General features: G+C 38.3%; 1 pseudogene; it reads left to right on the top strand.

The window, feature by feature from the left end:
• The first annotated feature begins 13,757 nt into the window (after nucleotides 1-13,757).
• Nucleotides 13,758-23,548, top strand: part of LOC134371931 (actin-related protein 2-like) — a 96,842-nt pseudogene continuing 87,051 nt past the window's right edge.

The raw sequence follows: 23,548 nt of genomic DNA, 5'->3' as shown, positions 1-23,548 counted from the left end.
TTCAGGTTTTCAAATTAGTTGGCATAAAGTTGTTCGTAATTGTTTATGATGATTATTTGTATTTCTGTTTTATCAGTTGTAATGTATCCTTTTTCATTTCTGACTTTTGTTATTCAAACCTTCTTTTTTGAGTTAGATTAGCTAATGGTTTGTCAATTTTGTTTGTCTTCTCAAAAAAACTTTTTGTTTTATTAATCTTTGTATCATTTTTATGGTCTCTGTTTCATTTAGTCCTGCTCTGGTCTTAAGTATTTCTTTCTTTCTACTAATTTTGTGGTTGGATTTCTCTTACGTTTCTAATTCTTTCAATTAGGTGTAATATTAGGTTCTAAAATTAGGTTGTTTATTTTACACCTAAAATTGGTTTACCATTAGATTGTTTATTTGGAATCTTTCTATTCTTTTGATGTAAGCATTAATTGCAATAAACTTTCTTCTCAGTACTAATTTTGTAGTGTTCCATAGGTTGTGGCATGGTGTTTATTTTCTTTAGTTTCAAGAAAGTTTCTTCTATTTCTTAATTTCTTCTTTGACCCATAGGTCATTCAGGATCATGTTGTTTAATGTCTGTGTATTGTATAGTTCCCAAAGTTTGGCTTATTATTGATTTCTAGTTTAAATCTGTTGTGATCTGAAAAGATATTTGAAATAATTTCAATTTTTAAAAATTTGTTGAGACTTGATTTGTGGCCTAATATGTGGTCTATCATGGAGAATGTTCCATGTGCTAATGAGAAGAATGTAGTGTTCTTTAGATATCTGTGAAGTCCAATTGGTCTAAAATATATTTTAAATCCTGTGTTTCTCTGTTGATTTGTGGCCTAGATGATCTGTCCAGTGTTGAGGGAGGAGTGTTGAGGTCCCCAACTCTTATTGTATTGGATCTATCTCTTTAGGTCTAATACTATTTGCTTTATATACCTGGGTTCTCTGGGGTTGTGTGCATATATATTTATGATTGTTACATCCTCTTGCTATAAAGATCCCTTTATCATTCTATGATGACCTTTTTTTGTCTCTTTTTTGGGGTTTTGATTTAAAGTCTATGATATCTGACATGAGAATGGCTACTGTTGCTAACTTTTCCTTTCCATTCACATTGTATATTGTTTTTAATTTCTTCATGATTATTCTGTTTGGTTCTTTACAGGGGAGGTGAGTTTCTTGCAAACAGCATATAGTTAGTCCTTGTCTTTAAATCCATTCAGCCAGTCTATGACTTTGAGTGAGGAAATCAGTCAATTTACATTTGTGGTTGTTATTGAGAGATATTGCCTTATTTGTGGCATTTTATTGATTTTTGTACAGTTGTTTTAAATGTCTTTTTTCTTTCCATTTTATTGTTTCTCTTCAGTGTTTGTTGGTGTTTTGGAGTGCTACAATTTAGTTTCTTTCTCTTTCTCAATTGCCTATCTATTCTATCAGTGGGTTTTGTTCTATCTCATGTATTTATTGTCAACACCCATTAGCCATTTTCCTGATTTGGGGGATCAGGTGCACACAGTTCTGTCAGCTGCTGGGCCTGGTGGTGGAAATCAGGTGTGATCCACCTGAGGAGGGTCTGCCTGCAGTTCTCTGGCCAAGAATATGGGGGTGCATCCATTCAACAGGACTAGAGTTGAATTCCCAGACTGAAGAACAGAGTCATATCCACTGTGAGCCTAGGCTTCCAGCTGCCAGGATCAGGGCATTGCAGCCTGTCCCAGGAGGGTATTCAGTAGAGTGTGGAGCCTTAAAGCTGGGGAACCACTGTGGCAACTGGTCCCAGGGCAGGTTGTGCTCCTGTAACAGCTCTGGTTTCAAGATCATGACCATCTATATTTGTTCGGGTCCTAAGAGTGTGGTGAGGGGAGTGTACTGTCCATGCTGATGTTCTAAGGAGCTAGGTTTTTCGTTGCTGTCTACACTTGGGTCTGGACTTGTCCTTACAAAGGATATGTGAACCTATGTGGTGAGGGTGGAGATTGGTGTAAGCTCTCTGCCTACCTTTCCACTGATAGGAAAATTCTGCCTGCTCCAGTCCAGGTATTAGAGACATGGCAGCTTAGGCCATATGCCTATCTCTTTTCTCTGTTACCCTCCTGGGTTTTTGTTCTCTACAGCAATCTCATCGGTCTCTTGTTGTACTCCCACAGTCTCCCACCAATGCTTCCATGGGTCTTTAGCTGTCTGTTAGTTGTATCATTCCTTTTCTGTGTAAAGAACATGTGGTCAAAAATTATTTTCTCCCAACAAAGGCAGGAGAGGTCAAAATCAGAACCAGAGCCCCTCTCTCCTTCACGCTGAGGATACATTTGGGAAATTGGAACAGTTTCAGTGGCTTGGAAGTCCAAAGTCTAGGGAATACATTTGGTGAGGGCCTTGTTATTGTGGTGATTCTCCACAGCGACATAGAGTGTCAAAGGGCAAAAACAGGTTGAGCAAACGAGCTGCTTTTTTTCTTTTCTTTTTTTTTTTTTTTGCTTTGTAAGTTTATTTATTATTTTTTGAAGGTTTAACAAAAGCATTTATTAATTTTCAAGAGAAATGTAATTTAATTTCTAATTAGATGTGTTTTTTATAAGGTGAAAGCAATATAAGAAAATTCCTTGAGATTCATTTCCAGGAAAATAATACTGTCTAAACTACAACTTTCTCAAGAAATTTATGAAGGAATTAGCTAAAGCAAATTACATTTAATAAGAGCTATCATAGCAAAAGTTAGATGATGTCACTTGGTCATAATAATATATAGTTCTCTAATGATGTTGAACATCTCTTCATGAAATTGTTGGCTGTTTGTATGTCTTTTTATTTTATTTTATTTTATTTTATTTTGTCAATATGCAATGTGGTTGATTATTGTGGCCCATTACCAGAACCTCCCTGACTCCTCCCTCTTCCCCCTCCCTCCGAACAATCTCCTTTCTGTTCACTTGTCATATCAACCTCAAAGAAGTGTAATAGTTGTGACTTCTTCCCTCCCCCCCCCCCAGGTTATTTGTATATTTATTTATTTATTTTCAGCTCCCACAAATAAGTGAGAGCATGTGATATTTCTTTTTCTGTGCCTGACTCATTTCACTTAATATTACTCTCTCTAGGTCAATCCATGTCGTTGCAAATGGCAGTATTTCATTCTTTTTTATAGCTGAGTAGTATTCCGTTGTGTAGATATACTACATTTTCCGTATCCACTCATCCGATGATGGATATTTGGGCTGGTCCCAACTCTTAGCTACTGTAAAGAGGGCTGTAATGAACATTGGAGAACAGGTATACCTTTAACTTGATGATTTCCATTCCTCTGGGGATATTCCCAGCAGTGGGATAGGTGGGTCATATGGTTGATCTACCTGCAATTGTTTGAGGAACCTCCATACCATTTTCCATAGAGGCTGCACCATTTTGCAGTCTCACCAACAATGGATAAGAGTTCCTTTTTCTCCGCAACCTCGCCAGCATTTATCAATCACAGTCTTTTGGATATTAGCCATCCTAACTGGGGTGGGATGGTATCTCAGTGTGGTTTTGATTTGCATTTCCCGAATGCTGTGTGAGGTTGAGAATTTTTTCATGTGTCTGTTGGCCATTCGTATATATTCATTTGAGAAATGCCTATTGAGCTCTTTTGCCCATTTTTTAACTGGATTACTTGTTTTCTTTTTCTTGTAAATTTGTTTGAGTTCCTTGTATATTCTGGATATTAATCCTTTGTCAGATGTATATTCTCCAAATATTTTCTCCCAGTCTGTTGGTGGCCTTTTAACTCTGTTAATTGTTTCTTTGCTGTACAGAAGCTTTTGAGTTTGATATAATCCCATTTGTTTATTTTTCCTTTGGTTGCCCACGCTTCTGGGGTCATATTCATGAAGTCTGTGCCCAGTCCTACTTCCTGAAGAGTTTCTCCTATGTATTCTATAAGAAGATTTATTGCTTCATGGTGTATATTTAATTCTTTAATCGATTTTGAGTTAATTTTAGTGTATGGTGAGAGGAATGGGTCTAGTTTCACTCTCCTGCATATGGATATCCAGTTCTCACATTTGCTGAAGAGGCAGTTTCTTCCCCAGTATATAGGCTTGGTACCTTTGTTGAACATCACATGGCTATAGGTGTGTTGGTTGATTTCTGGATTCTGTATTCTATTCCATTGATCAGTGTGTCTGTTTCTATGCTTGTACCATGCTGTTTTGGTTATTATAGCTTTGTAGTATAGTTTAAAGTCTGGTAGTGTTATGCCTCCAGCTTTATTTTTTTTTTTGCTCACCATTGCTTTGACTGTGTGTGGTCTTTTGTTATTCCATATAAATGTCTGGATAGATTTTTCCATTTCTGAGATAAATGTCAATGGAATTTTGATGAGGGTTGCATTAAATTTGTATATCACTTTGGGTAGTATGGACATTTTCACAATGTTGATTCTTCCAATCCAAGAGCATGGGATATCTTTCCATCTTCTTGTGTCCCCTTTAATTTCTCTCAGCAGTGGTTTGTAGTTCTCATTATAGAGATTTTTCACATCTTTGATCAACTCTATTCCTAAGAATTTTATTTTTTTGGTGGCTATTGTAAATGGGCAGGCTTTCATGATTTCTCTTTCTGCATGTTCACTATTGGAGAATAGAAATGCTAGTGATTTTTGTGTGTTGATTTTGTATCCCCCAACTTTGCTGAAATCACTTATTAACTCCAAGAGTTTTTTTGTAGAGGCTTTAGGCTGTTCGATATATAGGATCATGTCATCTGCATCTTCCAATATGGATGCCCTTTATTTCATTCTCTTCTCTGACTGCTCTGGCTAGTTCTTCCAACATTATGTTGAATAGAAGTGATGAGACTGTGCATCCTTGTCTAGTTCCTGTACTTCAGGGAAAAACTTTCAGCTTTTACCCATTCAAGATGATATTGGCCGTGGGTTTATCATATATGGCTTTAATTATGTTGAGATACCTTCCATCTATACCTAACATATAGAGAGTCTTTATCATGAATGAGTGTTGAATTTTATCAAATGTTTTCTCAGCATCTATAGAGATGATTATATGATCCTTGTGTTTGATTTTATTGATATGGTGTATCACATTTATTGATTTGAGCATGTGGAAACAACCTTGCATCCTTGGGATGAATCCCAGTTGATCATGGTGTATAATTTGATGTACGTGTTGCTGTATTCTGTTAGCTAGTATTTTAGTGAGGATTTTTGCATCTATATTCATCAAGGATGTTGGCCTGTAGTTTTCTTTTTTATTTGTATCCTTACCTGGTTTTGGTATCAGGGTCATGCTTGCTTCTTAGAATGCGTTTCAGAAAATTGCCTCTGTTTCAATGTTTTGTAATAGGTTGTAGAGAAATGGTGTTAATTCCTCTTTGAATGTTTGGTAAAATTCTGCTGTGAATCCATCCGGCCCTGGGCTTTCCTTTGTTGGGAGCCTTCTGAAAACAGCTTCAATCTCTTTTATTGTTATTGGTCTGTTAGATTTTCTACATCTTCTTGGCTCAGTTTTCATAGCTTGTGTGTGTCCAGAAATTTATTCATTTCCTCCAGATTTTCAAATTCATTGACATATACTTCTTTATCGTAGTCTTGAATGATTCCTTGTATTTCAGATGTATCAGTTGTAATATCTCCTTTTTCATTTCTAATTTTTTTATTTGGATTTTCTCTCTTCTTTTTTTAGTTAGTCATGCAAATGGTTTGTCAATTTTACTTATCTTTTCAAAAAACCAACCTTTTGATTCATTGATCTTTTATACTGTTTTTTGGCTTTCAATTTCATTAAGTTCTGCTATGATCTTAATGATTTCTTTCTGTCTGCTAACTTTGGGTTTAGATTGTTCTTGTTTTTCTGGTTCTTTAAGGTGAAGTGTTAGGTTGTTCACTTACCATCTTTCCATTCTTCTGAAGGAAGCATTTAATGTGATAAATTTTCCCCTTAGTATGGCTTTTGCAGTATCCTATAGGTTTTGGTATGATGTATGATAATTTTCATAGTTTCCATGAATTTTTTGATTTCCTGTTTGGTTTCTTCTTGGACCCATATGTCATTAAATACAATGCTGTTTAATTTCCATGTGTTTGTATAGTTTCCAGAATTTCATTTGTTATCAATTTCTAATCATAATCCATTGTGGTCTGAAAAAATACATGGGAAAATTCCAATTTTTTTGAATTTGTTGAGACTTGATTTGTGACCCAACATGTGATCTATCCTGGAGAATGATCCATGTGCTGATGAGAAGAATAAATATTCTGAGGTTGTTGGATGGAATGTCCTGCAGATATCTGCCAAGTCCCTTTAGTCTAGAATACTGCTTAGATCTTGTGTTTCTCTGCTGATTCTTTGCCTAGATGATCTCTCCAATATTGAGAGTGGGGTGTTCATGTCCCCTGCTATTATGGTATTAGTGTCTATTTCCTTCTTTAGGTCTAATAGAGTTTGCATTATAAATCTGGCTGCTCCGACATTGGGTGCATATGTATTTATGATTGTTATGTCTTCTTGAAGGATCATTCCTTTTATCATTAAGTAGTGGCCCTCATTATCTCTTTTTATGATTTTTAGTTTAAAGTCTATTTTATCAGATATAAGAATAACTACTCCAACTCTTTTTTCACTTCTGTTTGCATGGTAAATCTTTTTCCATCCTTTCACTCCTAGTCTATGTGAGTTTTTACTGGTGAGGTGGGTCTCTTGAAGGCAGCATAAAGTTGGGTCCTCCTTTTTAATCTACTCACCCAGTCTGTGTCTTTTGATTGGGGAAATTAATCCTTTTACATTGAGTCGTTATTGAAAAGTGTTGATTTACTCCTAGCATTTTACTGATTTTTGTTTGGATGTCTTAGGTGTGTTTTGTTCCTTTCTTTTTGATTTACTGTTTGTTTTCTGTATTTGTTAGTTCCTTGGGTTGTAGATATACTTTTTTTTCTCTTCATTGTTGCCATTTTTATTTTCCTAGTGGGTTTTCATTTTTCTTCAGTTTTTATGGCAGTGGTGGTTATTTTTCAGGTACGAAACCCAGTACTCCCTTGAGAATTTCCTGTAGGGGTTGTCATGTGGTAGTGAACTCCCGCAGTTTTTGTTTGTCTGAGAAGTATACTATTTGCCCTTCATTTCAGAAGGATAGCCTTGCAGGGTAATGTATTCTTGGCTGGCAGTCTCTGTCTTTTAGTATTTTGAATATATCATCCCAGTCCTTTCTGGCTTTTAGGGTTTGTGATGAAAAGTCTGATGTTAGTGTTATTGGGGCCCCCTTAGAGGTGATTTGATGCTTCTCTCTTGCAGCTTTTAAGATTCTGTCTTTGTCTCTGAGTTTTGCCAGTTTGACTGTAACATGTCTTGGAGAAGACATTTTTTGGTTGAATATGTAAGGGGATCTTTGAGCTTCCTGAATCTGAAGATATGTGTTTTTTCCTATACCTGGGAAGTTTTCTGCCAGTATTTTGTTGTATATGTTTTCAATGCTACTCCTTTTTCCTCCGTTTCTGGAATACCCATGACAAAGATATTTGAGTGCTTAAGGCTGTCTGATATCTCTCTTAGATTTTCTTCAGTGTTTTTAATTCTTCTTTCTTTTTTTTTCTTCTTTCTTTTTTTTTCTTTCTTTCTTTTTTTTTTGTCTGCCTGTGTTATTTAATACAGCCAATCTTCAGGTTCAGAAGTTCTCTCTTCTCCTTCTGCAACCCTGCTGGTTAAACTCTTTGTTGTGTTTTTTATTTGGTTGAATGAATTCTTCAGTTCAGCAAGCTCTGCTGCATTCTTTTTCAGGGCATTGATTTCCTTGTACATTTCTTCTTTCAGATCCTGTCTACTTTTCCTTGTTTCATCATGTTGTCTAGTTGAGTTTTCTTGCATGTTATTTAGTTTCCTTAGAATTATCACTTGAGGGCCGAGCCCGTGGCGCACTCGGTAGCGTGCTGCGCTGGGAGCGCGGCGACGCTCCCGCCGCGGGTTCGGATCCTATATAGGAATGACCAGTGCACTCACTGGCTGAGTGCCGGTCACGAAAAAACGACAAAAAAAAAAAAAAAAAGAATTATCACTTGAAATTCCTTGTCAGACATTTCAAGGGCTTCTTGTTCTATAGGATCTAGATTTTGATGGTTATTACCCTTTGGTGGTGTACTTTCTTGATTTTTCATATTTCTGGTATCTTTCCTTTGATGTTTAGTCATTGTGGCAGGGGATTTCATGGTCCACTGTTTTGACACTATTGTCTGGCTAGGATGCTGCTGGGGCTGCCAATTTGTTATGGCTGCCTCAGTTTCTGCTCAGTTGCCCACTAGTACCTTGGTTGTGTGGTCACATTGTGTCTTGCGCATGCACAGGGCTGGGCTGGGGATGGAGTGAGGCCTACCTGCTGGGTCATGGGCTGGCACTGCAGGGCATGTGGTCTCCGCGGATCTTCCACTTCTCCACTTTTTTGGCTGGGCACCCTTCTGATTGGCACAGACTCAGCCAAGCTGGGGATGGAGTTGGGCAGTAGCAGTGAGGTCAACCTGCTGGGTCACACGCTGGCACATCATGGCATGTGGTCTCCACGGATCTTCTGCTTCTCTAGCTGAGCGCCTCTCTGATTGGCATGCCCTTGGCTGGGCTGTGGATGGAGTCAGGCCGCAGCAGTGAGACCTACCTGCTGGGTCATGTGCTGGCACCGTACGGTGTGTGGTCTCTGCAGATCTTCTGCATCTCTGGCTGGGCTCCAGTTATATTTTTAAATTAGTTCTTATAACTGACGCTGAGTAGTGACTTTGGGAAATGATTAGAAAGCCTATCACAAGTTTCTGAGGCTGCAAAGTCCAAAGTCCATGGAACACATCTGGTGAGAGCCTTCCTGGTGGAAACAGTGACAGCAGAGCTTCACGGTGCAAAAAATGGTGGAGCAGAGAGAGTGTATGTCCTCTTTGGAAAGATGTCTATTCATATCTGTTGCCCATTTTAAAATCTGTATTTTATCTATTTTTTATTTTTTTTTATGTAGTTGTACAGGTTTGTAAATACCTTAATATTAATGTTTTATTGGATATACAATTTGCAATTATTTTCTCCCATTTTGTAGGTTACCTATACATTTATGGTTATTTCCTTTGCTGTGAAAATTTTTTAGTTTGATGGAGCTCCATTTGTTTATTTTTACTATTTTTGCCTGTGCCTTTAGTGTTATATCTAAGAAGTTGTAGTTGAGACTAATGTCAAGAAGTTTTTTCCTGTGTTTTTTTCTAGAAATTTTATCATGTCAAGTCTTATTGTTAAGTTAACTTTATTTTGAGTGGTGATTTCATTTTTATATTTTTATTTTTATTTTTTTGGTATATGATGTAAGATGAGCCTGACTTCATTCATTTTCAGTTTAATATCTGGTTTCCCTAATAAGATTTATTAAAGAGACTACTTTTTTCCACTTGTTTATTCTTGACCCTATAAGCTTTTAGAAATGTCTTTTTATTCTTTTGTGTCCTTTTTGCCTTCTTACTGAGTAATTTCAAATAACCTGTCTTCATGTTCACTGATTCTTTTTTCTGCTTGATCAAGTCTGCTATTGAAGGTCTCTTAAAATTTTCAGTTCAGTTATGATCTTCACCTCCAGAATTTCTGTTTGGTTCTTGTTTATGGTTTCTATATCTTCCTTAAATTTAAAATTTTGTTCATAAATTGTTGTTTTGATTTCATTGAGTTATCTGAATTCTCTTCTAGTTCACCAACCGTCTTTAAGACAGTTATTTTGAAATCTTTGGCAATACATAAATCTCCATTTCTTTGGGGTCAGCAACTAAAATGTTACTTACTTATTTATTTTGGTGCATGTTATGTTTCCTTAATCCTTCATGTCCGTGAAGTCTTGTATTTCTGCCTTCACATTTGAAGAAGCCATCTCTTCCTTCAGTTTTTACTGATTGACTTAAGGAGAGAAAGACCTTCACCAGTCAGCCCAGCTAGGAATCTGGGGTGTACCTCAGGGGTTTCCTGGGGATACTCTGCCCCATTCCTCTTGTACCCTTTGTGTAGGGGGATGTCTTAGGATGGTGTCCGTTCACTTAACCTGCAAAGTCAGGTCAGGTTTTGAGAGCCTCCTGATTTTTTTCCCCCTAGAGTGATCCCTCAAAATATTCATGGTTGTGTGCCCACTTCCAGTCCCACAGAATTAAGCTGGTTTCTGATATTCACATTCTGTCTGAGGGGTTTGCAAGTGCCTTCTGTGTTGGCTCATGCTTGCTGTCCTGAAGGTGTGTGCAGGCTGCTGGGGACAGACATCAGCCAGTCATGATACTGCAAGTGATGTATCCAATGGGTTCATGAACGGGTCTCTTGGTGCATTCTATGGGTCAATCAGTAGATACACAGCCTGGTTTTGAGTTCTGTGTGGTGGCTGCCGTGAGCTACTTCATCTTCCCCTTCTTCTGGCTCCCTCCCAAACTATTCAGCTGTGCCGATGCCCTCAGTGGTCTGAGTGGGAAGAGGTTAAAGTGGGCCTTGGGGAAGTATACATTGGGCTGGGAAGGCTAGGGCTCCCTCCTGTTGCACTTTCTTGTCTGAGAGAAACTGAAGGCTTTGGGGGCTTTCCTGGCACTAAGCAGTGCTGACTTGAGAGAGGGTTGATGGGAGTAAATTCAAACTGTTACTTTTACCATCTTCAATCATTTATAGTCTAGTGTTCTGCTTGAATGGATGCTGGAGTCTCTTCCCTGGATGTTTGGATTCTCACAGTGTATTTCCGTTCATAGATGGCAGTTATGATTTAAGCTTCTGTGAGAGTGTGAAGGCCAGTTTCACCTATTCCAAGAACCTGATGACTTCCCTCCTCCTGCTTGGGGTTTTCATTGTAAATTTTTTTATTAGGAAAGACTTAAAATATTTTCAAAACTGATCTAAATTTGATGGCATGTGTATTAGTCCATTTTGTGTTGCTATAACAGAATACCTGAAACTGTGTAATTTATAAAGAACAGATGTTTATTTGACTTATGACTCAGAGACAGCTGCCTCTGGCACGGGCCTCAGGCTGCTTCTACTCATGGCAGAGAGTGGCAGCAACCGGGAGTACAAGCAGATGACATGGCAAGAGGACGCAAGAGAAAGACTGAGAGGGGAGGTGCTAGGGTCTTTTAAACAACCAGCTCTCTCAGGGAAACTAATGGAGCAAGATCTCACTTAGGCCCCGCCCCCTAGGGAGAGCATTAATCCATTCATGAGAATCCACCCTCATGAATCAGCTTCCAACACTGATACATTGGGGATCAGATTTCCACATGCGTTTTGGTGGGGACAAAACATCCAAACTCTCATTCTGCCCCTGGCCCCCCAAAACTCATGTCATTCTCACATACAAAATACAGTCATTTCATGCTCACAGTCCCAAAACGCTTAGCTTGTTGTTCCAGCACCTACTTAAAAGTTCACAGTCTCATCTGAGACAAAAGGCAAAACTCCTTCCAGCTGTGAACCTGTAAAAATCAAAACCAAATTTTCAACTGCCATGATACAAGGGCAGAACAGACATTGGGTACACATTCTCATTCCAAAGAGGAGGAATACACCAGAAGAAAGGAGAAACATGTCCCAAACAAGTCCAAAACCTAGCAGGGCAGACATTATGTCCTGAAGCTCCCAACTAATCTTCCTTGATTCCAAGACCTGCATCCTGGGCACAATTGGGCATCTGGGCCCCCAAAGCCTCAGGCAGCTTCACTTCCACAGCTCTGCCAGGCACAGCCCACTGGGCTGCTCTGGTGCCTGCAGCTTTTCCAGGCCTGCGTTGCACGTTGGCAGTGGCCCTACAGTTCTGGGGTCCTGGCAGCAGCCCCACAGCCTTGGCTCTACTAGACATTTCCCTGGTAGGGGATCTCTGTGAAGGCTCTGACCCCACCTTCTTGCTCAGCATTGCTCTCATAGATGGCCTCTGCAGTGGCTCCACCCCTGAGACAGCTCTTTGCCTGGGCCACAGGCTGTTCCATATATCCTCTGAAATCTGGGTGGACCTGCCACGCCTCCACTGCTCTCATTCTGCTGGCCTGCAGACTTAACACTAAATGGACGCTGCCAAGGCTTCCAGCTTGTGTTCTCCAGAGCTGCTACATGAACCACACTTGTGGCTACTAGAGGCAGGGCTGCTCCATCCAGAGCAGGTGGGATGCAGGGAGCAGTGCACCCCAGGTCTATCCTCCCTGACAACTCAGTCCTTCTAGGCCTCAGCATCTGTGATGGGAGGGGCCTGACCTTCCAGACTTGAGAGAGGATTGATGCTGTCAGGGCCTTTCTCCCATTGTCTTGGCTATTAGCATCTGGCTGCCTCACCACCAAGATAATGTCTTTAGCAAACAGTTTATCTGCTTCACCCTTGCATTTTTCTCCTAGTCTCTACTTCTCTACCACATGACCATACTACAAATTTTCCAAATCTTTACATTCTGCTTCCTTTTTAAATCCAGGCTTTACATCATGCCTTTTGTGCCATATCTCAGAGTAGGCTGTTAAAAGTAACCAAGCATCTTCCTTAATGCTTTGCTGCTTGGAAATTTTCTCTGCCAAACATTCTGTTTCACAAGTCCTAATCCCACCTTCCACAAAGTCCTAGGGCATGGACACAATGCAGTCAAGTTCCCTGCTATGGTGTAGCAAGGGTTGTCTTTTGTCCAATTCCCATGAGGTTCCTCAATTCTATCTGAGACCTCATCATCTGCAGGGTCTTTGCTGTCCACGTTTCTTTCAACATTCTGGTCACAACCATTTAACCAATTTACTCTACAATGTTCCAAACATTCTCTCATCTTCTTGTCTTCTAAACTGTCCTCCAAACTTCTCCAACCTTTGCTTATTACCCAGTTCCAAAGCTGCCTCCACATTTTCAGGTATCTGTATAACAACACCCCACTCCTCGGTATGAATTTTCTGTATTAGTCCATTTTCTGTTGCTATAACAGAAATACCTGAGACTGGGTAATTTATAAAGAACAGAGGGTTTATTTGACTTCCAATTCTGGGACAGCTGCATCTGGCATGGGCCTCAGGCTGCTTCTACTCATGGGGAAAGAGGGAGACAGCCAGGGGCTACAAGCAGATCACAGGGTGAGAGGAAGCAAGAGAGAGGGGGGAAGGCACCAGGGTCTTTTAAACAACCAGCTCTCACAGAAACTAATGGAACGAGATCTCACTCAGGCCTCTTCCCCCCAGGGAGAGCATTAATCCATTCATGACAGATCTGCCCCCATGAATCAGCTTCCAACTGGGACACTGGGGAATCAACTGCCACATTGGGGATCAGATTTCCACATAAGTTTTGGCGGGGACAACACGTCCATATTCTATCAGCATCGTAATGCAAACTTTTTTTGTTTGAAGTCACAACTGAGACAGAATGACTCATTTGCTTGGGTCTTGAATTTGACACTTGCAGGTCCTCCCCTATGGCTTTGTCATCATCTGGATCTACCCATTATTTTATTCATCATTGACCAACCAGAGTTTGGCAGTCATTCATGTTTACTGGTTGTGCACTAAGTGTACTGATTTTCCACATCTGTCCATCCTTTGCCATTGTTAGGTAGGAAACTTCTAGAAGAGAAGAGAAAGTTTCTTTTGGAATAGTGCATATAAAAAAGAGATGTTGATCCTTTACCTTATTTCTACTTTTTCAATGTGGTGATTTAGGATTTTACAATAACCCAAATGTGAGGTGTTTTTGTTTTATTTTGGCTTTATTGGTATTAAGCATACAGGGTTTGCAAATATTTGTTTGTTTTAATCTATGACAAATGTGAACAGATGGCAGGAGCACACATGGAGATTTCAGTAACAGAGGGGAGCCCCCACCCAGCTGATGGCAGAAGCTCATGGAATCTTCAGCAGCTGCCGTCAGCCCCAGAAGACAGACGGGAAGAGTATGAGAAACCTCAGGAGCCAAGGGCAGCCCCTGCCAGGGCCAGATACTGCTACTGTGTGGGTGATCTGCCACAGCCCAACATAGCCACTGCAGCAGGCAATGCCACTGTGCAGGTGGCACACTGACCACTCAACTACTTTGATAGAAGGTGAGTCACCAGCAGAACCTGGGGAAAGTGGTGAGTGAGTGCAGACCCATGACTCAGTGGCCCAACCCACAGGGGAAATTACACTGCCACATGGAGTAGCACACCTGAGGTTTTGAGGTACTTGCACAGGCCACAGAATAGCCTTGATCTAGTGGAGACACAAGCAGATCCCTGCCAAGACTGCAGAAACACAGGACACCCAAATAGTGTAAGGAAGAATATTCCCAGTTGCCACCAAACTATCCCCCAATTGGGGAAAGCAAGGACTGAGGAGGAGCCTCTGTCTGTAAGAAAGAGAATAAAGAGTCCCTACCCAGGGTTATCCATTTAAACTGGAGAGCTCCAGTATACCCCGGTACACCTATCAAGGCTATGGGATACTAGTTAAGGTGTGAACAAGCCTGCCCAGTGTCAATCACCCCAGCCACAGAGCAACAGGGCACCCAGACACCTCTCCCAAGAACTCAAGAGCTTGCCCACATCCTCAACAAACCAACACTGTGTCACTAATTTCAGCAAGGAATCACTATGTGCCCCAGTATTTAGGCCATGGAAACACTCACATGCAACTTTAACACTGAAGAGAGGAGAAGTACCCCCATGGGGACTACACTACTGCATCTACCTGGAATCAATACTGAAACCCCATACTTAACAGTCAATATAAAACACATCTACAGGAGGACACACATCTCTCTCCTCAAAGTACCCTCCAGAGTAATAGAAGAAGAGCTCTACCAAATAACCAACAACCAACAGAGATGTACTATAAATACAGGGGGGGAAAAGAAAAAGAAAATATGACATTACCAAAGGAATACAGGAATTCTCAAGTACCAGATCCCATAGAGCAGGAAACCACTGAAATGAATGCAAAGGAATTACAAGCAAAAATCTTAAGTAAACTCAGTGAGGTACAAGAAGACTCAGTTAGACAATAAAATGAAATGAGAAAAAGTATCTAAGATATGAAGGAGAAAACTTACAAAGAGATCAATATCTTAAAAAGGAATGTAGCAGAACTCACAAAACTGGAGGATTCATTCAATGAAATAAACAGCACAACTGAAAGCTTAAACAGCAGGTATGAGCAAGAAGAAGAAAGATTTTCTGATCTTCAAGAAGATCTTCAAAATAACCTACGGAGAAAAAAAGAAAAACAATTTTTTTAAATGAAGTAAGCCTAAGCATGCTAGCACATAACCTCAAGTGAACAAACATCTGAATCATGGGTGTTCCAGAAGGGGAGGAAAAAGGAAAAGGCGACAAAACCTATTCAGTGAAATAATACCTGAAAACATCCCAGGTACAGGGAGAGAGGTGGACCATCAGATATGAAGACCCCCAAACAGATTCAATCCAAAAAGCACCTCTATGACACACATTATAGTCAACCTGGCAAAGTTCAAAAACAAAGAGAATCTTAAGAACAGTAAGAGAAAAGTATCAAGTCACCTATAAGGGAGTCCCCTTCAGACTAAAGCAGACTTTTCAACAGAAACTCTACATGCCAGATGAGAATGGGATGATATATTCAAAATTCTCAAAGAAAAAAATAAATTCCAGCCAAGGATACTATATCCAGCAAGGCTATCCTTAAGAAATGAAGGAGAAATAGTGTATTTTGCAGACAAACAAAAAATGGGAATTACCCACCAAATGACCAGTGCTATAAGAAATCCTCAAAGGAGTGCTGCATCTGGAATCCACAAAATGATAATCAGTACCGTGAATAAACAACAAAGAACAAAACCACTGGTAGAATAAAAATGCCAATAAAAAAGAGAAAGAACCTATATCCTACCACATTAAAAAAAAAAAAACATAGGCACCAACAACAAAGACAAACAATGAAAGGGAAAGAAAGGAATAAAAGATATTTCGAACATCCAAATGAAAATCAATGAGATGCCTGGAGTAAAACAACACCTTTCAATAATTATCCTAAATGTAAATGAACTAAATATCTATGGGACATTTCATCCAACAACCACAGAATATACATTCTTCTCATCAGCACGCAGAATATTCTCCAGGATAAACCACATGTTAGGTCACAAAGAATGTCGCGACAAATTTTTAAAAATTGAAATCATTTCAAGTATCTTTTCAGACCACAATGGATTAAAACTAGAAATCAGTAACAAACAAAAGTCTGGAAATATACATGTACATGGAAATTCAACAACATGCTCATGAACAACTTACAGGTTGAAGAAGTAATTAATAGGAATGAGAAGAATAAAGTTTCTTGAAACTAATGAAAATAAAGACACACCATACCAAAACCTGTGGGATACTCAAAATAATGGAAATAATCATGTTGAAGGGATATCTGCATTCCCATGTTCATCGCAGCTCTACTTACAATAGCCATGATATGGAACCAACCTAAATGTCTATCAGTGGATGACTGGATAAAGAAAATGTGGTATATACACACAATGAAATACTACTTAGCCATAAAAAAAAGAAATTCTGCCATTTGCAGCAACATGGGTGACCTTGAAGAAAATTATGTTACGTGAAATATGCCAGGCATAGAAGGAGAAATACCACATGTTCTCACTAGTAAGTGGGAGCTAAGAAAGAAAGAGAAGGAAGGAAGGAAGGAAGGAAGGAAGGAAGGAAGGAAGGAAGGAAGGAAGGAAGGAAGGAAGGAAGGAAGGAAGGAGGGAAAGAAAGAAAGGCCACAATAAAACATTTAACCTTCAATAGGAGAGAACAGACCTGTAGTTAGCAGAGGTGGGAAAGGGGGAGGGTGGGGGGAGTTTGGGAGTAATTGGGTAAGAAACACAAAGGATAATTAAGACTTGTAATGATGAACATGCTAATAATATTGATTTGATCATCAGATACTGTACACAAATATTGATAGTCAACTCGCTAACCTATAAATATGTTTAAACAAGTATGTTTCATTTGAAAAAAATTAAAAAACAAAACCTGTGGGATACTACAAAAGCATTCCAAAGAGGGAAGTATATTCAAATAATCACATCAAAAGAATAGAAAGATTTCAAATAACCTAATACAATACAAAAAGAACTAGAAAAACAAGAACAATATAAACCCAAAATTATTAGGTGGAAAGAAATAATTAAGATCAGAGCTGAAGTAAATGAAATAGTGGGAGCGAAGAGAGAAAGAAAGAAGGAAAGAAAGACAACAGTGGTGTGTTGGACTTGCACAGGGAGAGAACATACCTTGGGCTACAAAGTGGAGAGGGGAGCTCGAGGGAGGGTGAGGGAGGATGGGGATAACTGGGTGGGGGACACGGGGTACAAATGCAATTTGTGGTAATGGGCATGCTGCCAGTATGAATCTGGTCTTCATATCTTGGGCACAGGGGTGAGAATCAGCTATGTATCTCATGAATGTTCATAACCATTAAATAAATAAATAAAAAGAAATACAGACCCCAAAATGATACAAAAGAACGATGAAACAAAAAGTTGGTTTTTCAAGAAGATAAACAAAACAGACAAGCCATTAGCTAGACTAACTAAAAACTTATGAGGACAAAAATAAGAAAATTCAGAAATAAAAAGTAGACAATACAACTTATATCACAGAAATAGAAAGAATCATTAGAGACTATTATAAACAAATATACACGAACAAATTTGAAAAACTGGAAGAAATGAATAAATTGCATGCAAACTATCAAGACTGAATCTAGAAGAAATAGAAAAGCTAAAGAGACCATTAACAAGTAACAAGATTGAGTAACTAATCAGTAGTCTCCCAGCTAAGAAAATTATAGGACCAGATGGATTTACTGCTGAATTCTACCAAATTTTTAAAGAGGAATTATTACCAATTCTACTCAAACTTTTTCAAGGAATTGAAATAGAGGCCATTCTCCCAAACTCATTCTATGAAGCCAGCATCACCCTGATATGAAAACCAGACAAAGATACTACAAAAAGAAAACTACAGACCCTTTTCTCTGATAAACATACATGCAAAAATTTTCAACAAAATATGAGCAAACAGAACAGCAACACATTAAAAGAATTATACAACATGATCAAGTGGTATTCATTCCAGGGATGCAAGGATGCTTCAACATATGCAAGTCAATAAATGTGAAACATCATTTCAGCAAAATTAAGGACAAAAATTACATGATCATGATCAAAAATTGATAGATGCAGAAAAGTCATCTGACAAAATTCAACATCCCTTCATGATAAAGACTCTCAGCAAATTAAGTTTAGAAGGAAAGTATCTCAATACAATAAAAGCCATTTATGACAAGCACACCAACTATATCATCCAGAATGTGGAAAAGCTGATAGCTTTTCCATTATGAATGGGAACAAGACAAGGATGCCCACTCTCACTGCCCCTTTTAACATAGTATTGTAAGTACTAGCCAGAGCAATCAGGCAAGAGAAAGAAATAAAATGCATCTAGACAAAGTCAAACTGTCCTTGTTTGCTGAGGACTTGATCCTATATATAGAAAACCCTAAAGATTCTACAAAAACCTCTTAGATCTCATAAATAAATGTAGTAAACTTCTAGGATACAAAATCAACACACAAAAATTAGTAGCATTTTTATACTCCAGGAGTGAACTAGCAGAAAAAGAAATCAAGAAATTAATCCTACTTACAATAGTCACCAAAGAACGAATAGCAAGGAGAAGAGAGATCTCTACAACAAGAATAACAAATCACTGCTAAGAATAAAGAGGAACAAAAAGATGAAAAGATATTCTATGCTATTGGACTAGAAAAATTAACATTGTAAAGATGCTTAAACTACACAAAGCATTCTAAAGATCAATTGCAATTTCCAACAAAATACCAATGACATTACTCACAGAAATAGAAAAAAAAAACAATCCTAATATTTATATGAAACAACAAAAGATGGCAAACAGCAAAAAGAATCCTGAGCAAAAAATAAGTAAGTAAACACAGAGGTATAACACTACCTGACTTCAAATTATACTATGAAGCTATAATAACCAAAACAGTTTGGTACTGGCATAAAAACAGACACTCAGACTAATGGAGCAGAATAGAGTAGCCAGAAATCAACCCACAAACTTAACAACCAATTAATCTTTGATAAAGGCAACAAGAATATACATTGAGGAAAAGATTGCTTCTCCAATAAATGGTGCTGGAGAAACTGGACATCCATATTGTAGAAGAATGAAACTAGACCCGTACCACTCCCAATATTCCAAAATCAACTCAAAATGGATTAAAGACTTAATTATAAACCCTGAAACTATAAAACTCTTAAAAGAAACAGAGGAAACACTTCAGAATGTAGGAATGGGCAAAGAATTTATGAATAAGTCTCCAAAAACACAGACAATAAAAGAAAAAATAAACAAATGGGATTATATCAAGCTAAAAAGCTTCTGCACAGCTAAAGAAACAATTAGCAGAGTGAAAAGACAACCTACAGAATGGAAGAAAATATTTGCAAACTTTGCATCCCACAAAGGATTAATATCCAGATTCGCAAGGAACTCAAACACCTTAAGAGAAAAAAAAAATGTACCCACTTTCAAAAAATGGCAAGAGGAGCTAAAGAGGCATTTCTCAAAGGAAGATACACAAGTGTCAAACAGACACATGAAGAAATGCTCAACATCACTAAGCATCAGGGAAATGCAAGTCAGAAACCACCTTGAGATATCATCTCACCCCAGTCAGACTGGCCATTATCGAAAAGACTGAGAATAACAAATGTTGGTGAGGATTCAGAGATAGGAGAACTTCCCACACCGTAGGCAGGACTGTAAATTCGTGGAGCTATTGTGGAAAACAGTATGGAGTTTACTTAAACGACTATGGATAGAAGAGTCATAAGATTCAGCAGTTCCACTGATGAGTATTTAACCAAAGGAATGGAAATCATCATGTCGAAGGGATACCTGCACTCCCATGAATTTTGCGGCTGTTTTAAAAATAGCCAAGAGTTGGAACCAACTAAATGTCCATCGACAGATGACTGGATAAGGAAAATATGGTATACATACACAAGAGAATACTACTCTGCTATAAAGAAGAGTGAAATTCTGCCATTTGCAGCAACATGGCTGAAGTTAATGAAAATTAAGTGAAATAAGCTAGACATAGAAAGAGAAATTCCACGTGTCCTCACTCAGAGTGGGGGCAATAAATAAATAAATAAATAATAACTGAAAGATGCAACAATCACAGTAATTTGTTGAATGTTTAAAATGAGAGAACAGAACTGAGGCCACCAGAGGTGGGAAAGGGATAGGGGAGTTGGGGTTAGGGAGAAATTGGTAAAGGACCACAAAAAACTATTACATTGTATAATGTTGACGATACTAATTATCCTGATTTGAGCATCACGTATTGCACACAGCTATTGATATTCAATGCTTTACCCCACAGATATGAACAATCAATTATGTTCCAATACATAAAAAAATAAAATAAGTAAATATTTAAAATATATTACAAATATTTATTAGTAATATAAATTCCCATCCTTTTCTATTGGGAATCCTTCATGATAGTTGTTCTTGTCTGGTCACGTGAAACTGATGGTATTTGGTAGCTCCTTTGCTTTATTGTACAATAAAAGGGTCTGAACAAAACTTTATGTCCTGTCCTAACTGGATTCAGCTATTTCCTCAGGAAAAAATTAAGTAATTTTGACTACACATATTTATATGCTAATTAATATCAAATAATATTGACTAACACATATCTTATTTTACAATAGTCAAATTTATCATAAAATAATCATATTTCATATATAATATAATATGAATTATTTACAAAACTATAGTGAAATAATTTTCCTTAAAATTTAGTGAAAATAATTTCTCTTTGCTTGGTTAAGTCCTGATTTTTCATGAAATTATGTTTTTGGGGGGGTCATTTTTAATTTTGTGGATTATATTTAATATATTTTACTATTGATATATTCAAAAATTATGTACTTCTAAACCAGAACAAGAAAGACACAGTCACATTAGTCTAACTTCATCCTGTCTTCTCTGCAGTTTCCTCTGTCCCTCACAAATACCCACCTTTAAAGGATTTGATTTATTCTTTCATGTTATAAATATAAAATTATACACACAGACACACTAAAAAGTGTACCAAGATACTATTTATCTTCGGTTATAGTAAAGCTCATTGCAAATGATGTTTTGAATTTTATTTTTCTCTTATCCCTGCCCCCTCCATAAAACTGTGTGTCCTGAAGGGTCAGCTGCCAAGAGAACATCCTTATAACGTACACAGCTGCCCCAAGCTTCACCGTGGCGATGCACTGGGGTTTACTCAAGTTCTCTTTGATTGAGGTTGGGTAGACTCCAGTCACTGTGTTGTTACAAATAATAATTCTGCAAGAAATAGCTTTTTACTTACAAACGATCAGTTATTAATGTTCATATTCACTTGGAATAATGGGTTTTGTGAGAAAAAGCATTTTTTAGATGTAATGAAAATAACCCAATTTTCTTTTTCAGTCTCCAGATTCTTCTGATCTAAATAAATTCAAACTTCAACATCTTTTCCACATGGATGGATTGGTGTATATTAACTTAAATTGGGGTATTACTTTATTCATTCAGACTGCTGCTGGAATCCTTGGAAATTCTTCACTCCTTTGCCTTTATAACTTTACTTTTATTGCTGCACAGAGATTGAGACCCACAGACTTGATTCTCAACCAGCTGGTCTTAGCTAACAACTTGGTTATTCTCTCTAAAGGGATCCCTCAGACAATGGCAGCTTTTGGATTGAAATCTTTCCTGGAAGAGGCTGTATGTAAAGTTGTCTTCTATTTACACAGAGTGGCCAGAGGGGTTACTCTCAGCACCACCTGCCTCCTCAGTGGCTTTCAGGCCACGAGACTTTGCCCCAGTATCTCTTTGTGGATGGAACTCAAAATTAAATCTCCAAAGTGCATTGTTTTCTGCTGTTTTCTTTGCTGGATCTTGCATCTTGTGTTAAATATCTCTGTTGTACAACATGTAACTGGCCCAACAAATACCAAAAACATGAGCATGGAAAAAATGTACATATACTGCTCCTCACCTATTTTAAGGAGGTTGGTGTTCTCAGTAACTGCAGTCATTTTCTTGTTCACTGATGGTATGTTTTGGGGCCTCGTGGTCTGGACTAGCAGCTTCATGGTCCTTTTTCTGTACAGACACAAGCAGCGGGTCCAACACATTCACAGCAGCAGGCTCTCACCCAGAGCTTATTATGAAACTAGAGCCACATGCATTATCTTGATCCTGGTGAGCATGTTTGTCTCCTTTCATGCTCTATCTGGCATTTTATCATTTTGGATAACCCAGATTCAAAATCCAATCCCGTGGCTGATAAACATCTCTTCCCTGGTGTCTCTGGGCTTCCCAACATTCAGCCCCTTTGTGTTTATTTTTAGTGATACCCGAGTCTCACAGTTCTACTCTGCTATGCCTGCTAGACAAGGAAGACAAATGCGCCAAGTATGGTCTCTGGGCTCTAAATTTCCTCCAGACCATTGCATCATTTATTTAATCACCTGTTCTCCCAATATTTGTAGGATCATAAAGTATGTCAGTTAATGTGGAAGGATTTGGGATTCAATATTGAATAAAAACGTTAATAACATATTATCACATTGCTCATTACACTGTCAGAAAATAAACTTGATGTGGAAAATTACCAAAGTGTATGGTGGTTCCTCAAAAAATTAAACTTAGAATTGATACTTATGGAGAGGGTCTGAGGAGGCCTGATGGCTGGCCTCAACCTGCCCTGTCCTCTTACCATATTCTTTTTTTTTTTTTACTATGCTTTTTTTATTTTTCATTTTTTATTTTATTTTATTTCTCAATCTTACCACATTCTTCACTCCACCAAAAGAAAGAATTCAAGAGCAGAGTCACAGTAGAAAGTGAGAACAAATTTTACTTAACAAATAAGAGAAAGATTTCACAGAGATTGGGATATAGCTCCAGGGACTGAACAGGGCCCACATCAAGTTCAATATAAAAGTAAGAGACACACATTCACAGACAAAGTGCAGGCTGGTTCTAGAGTGAACAGCAGCCTGAAAAAGGTGAGTTTGATACAAAAAGAAAGAAATACACACCTCAGGCCAAGTGCAGGCTGGCTCTAGGATAGTGAGAAGCAGCCCTGCCTTCTTCCAGGACTCCACTTTTATAGTTTTGCCAACTAATATATTTTCATGCTATCTAAGGAATATTCAATAAGGGGCAGTTCCCAGTTATGTAACATATTCTTGCATCACTCAATTGCTCTCCTTTTAGGGCATGTTCATTGGTCAAATTCTATCACATGCACTGAACATGTTCAAGAATATTCTGTGCTCTTTAACATCTCTAGTGGAAGGTCATTTAAAGGATAGATTCCACTTTACTGAGCATGCTAACCTACTACGGTTATACAACCCCTTTCTACTGAACATGCCCAGCCACTGGATTTGCATAAGTCTGCCTTTTGAGGTCCCAATTTCTCCATGTTGGTGCCAAAAATAGGTCCAATAAGCAGGAGTAACAATCCCCTAGGAG

The sequence above is a fragment of the Cynocephalus volans genome, chromosome 3, assembly GCF_027409185.1.
Source record: "Cynocephalus volans isolate mCynVol1 chromosome 3, mCynVol1.pri, whole genome shotgun sequence".
NCBI lineage: Eukaryota > Metazoa > Chordata > Mammalia > Dermoptera > Cynocephalidae > Cynocephalus > Cynocephalus volans.
The sequence above is the reverse complement of the archived record's forward strand: the minus strand, read 5'-3'. Positions and strand labels throughout refer to the sequence as shown.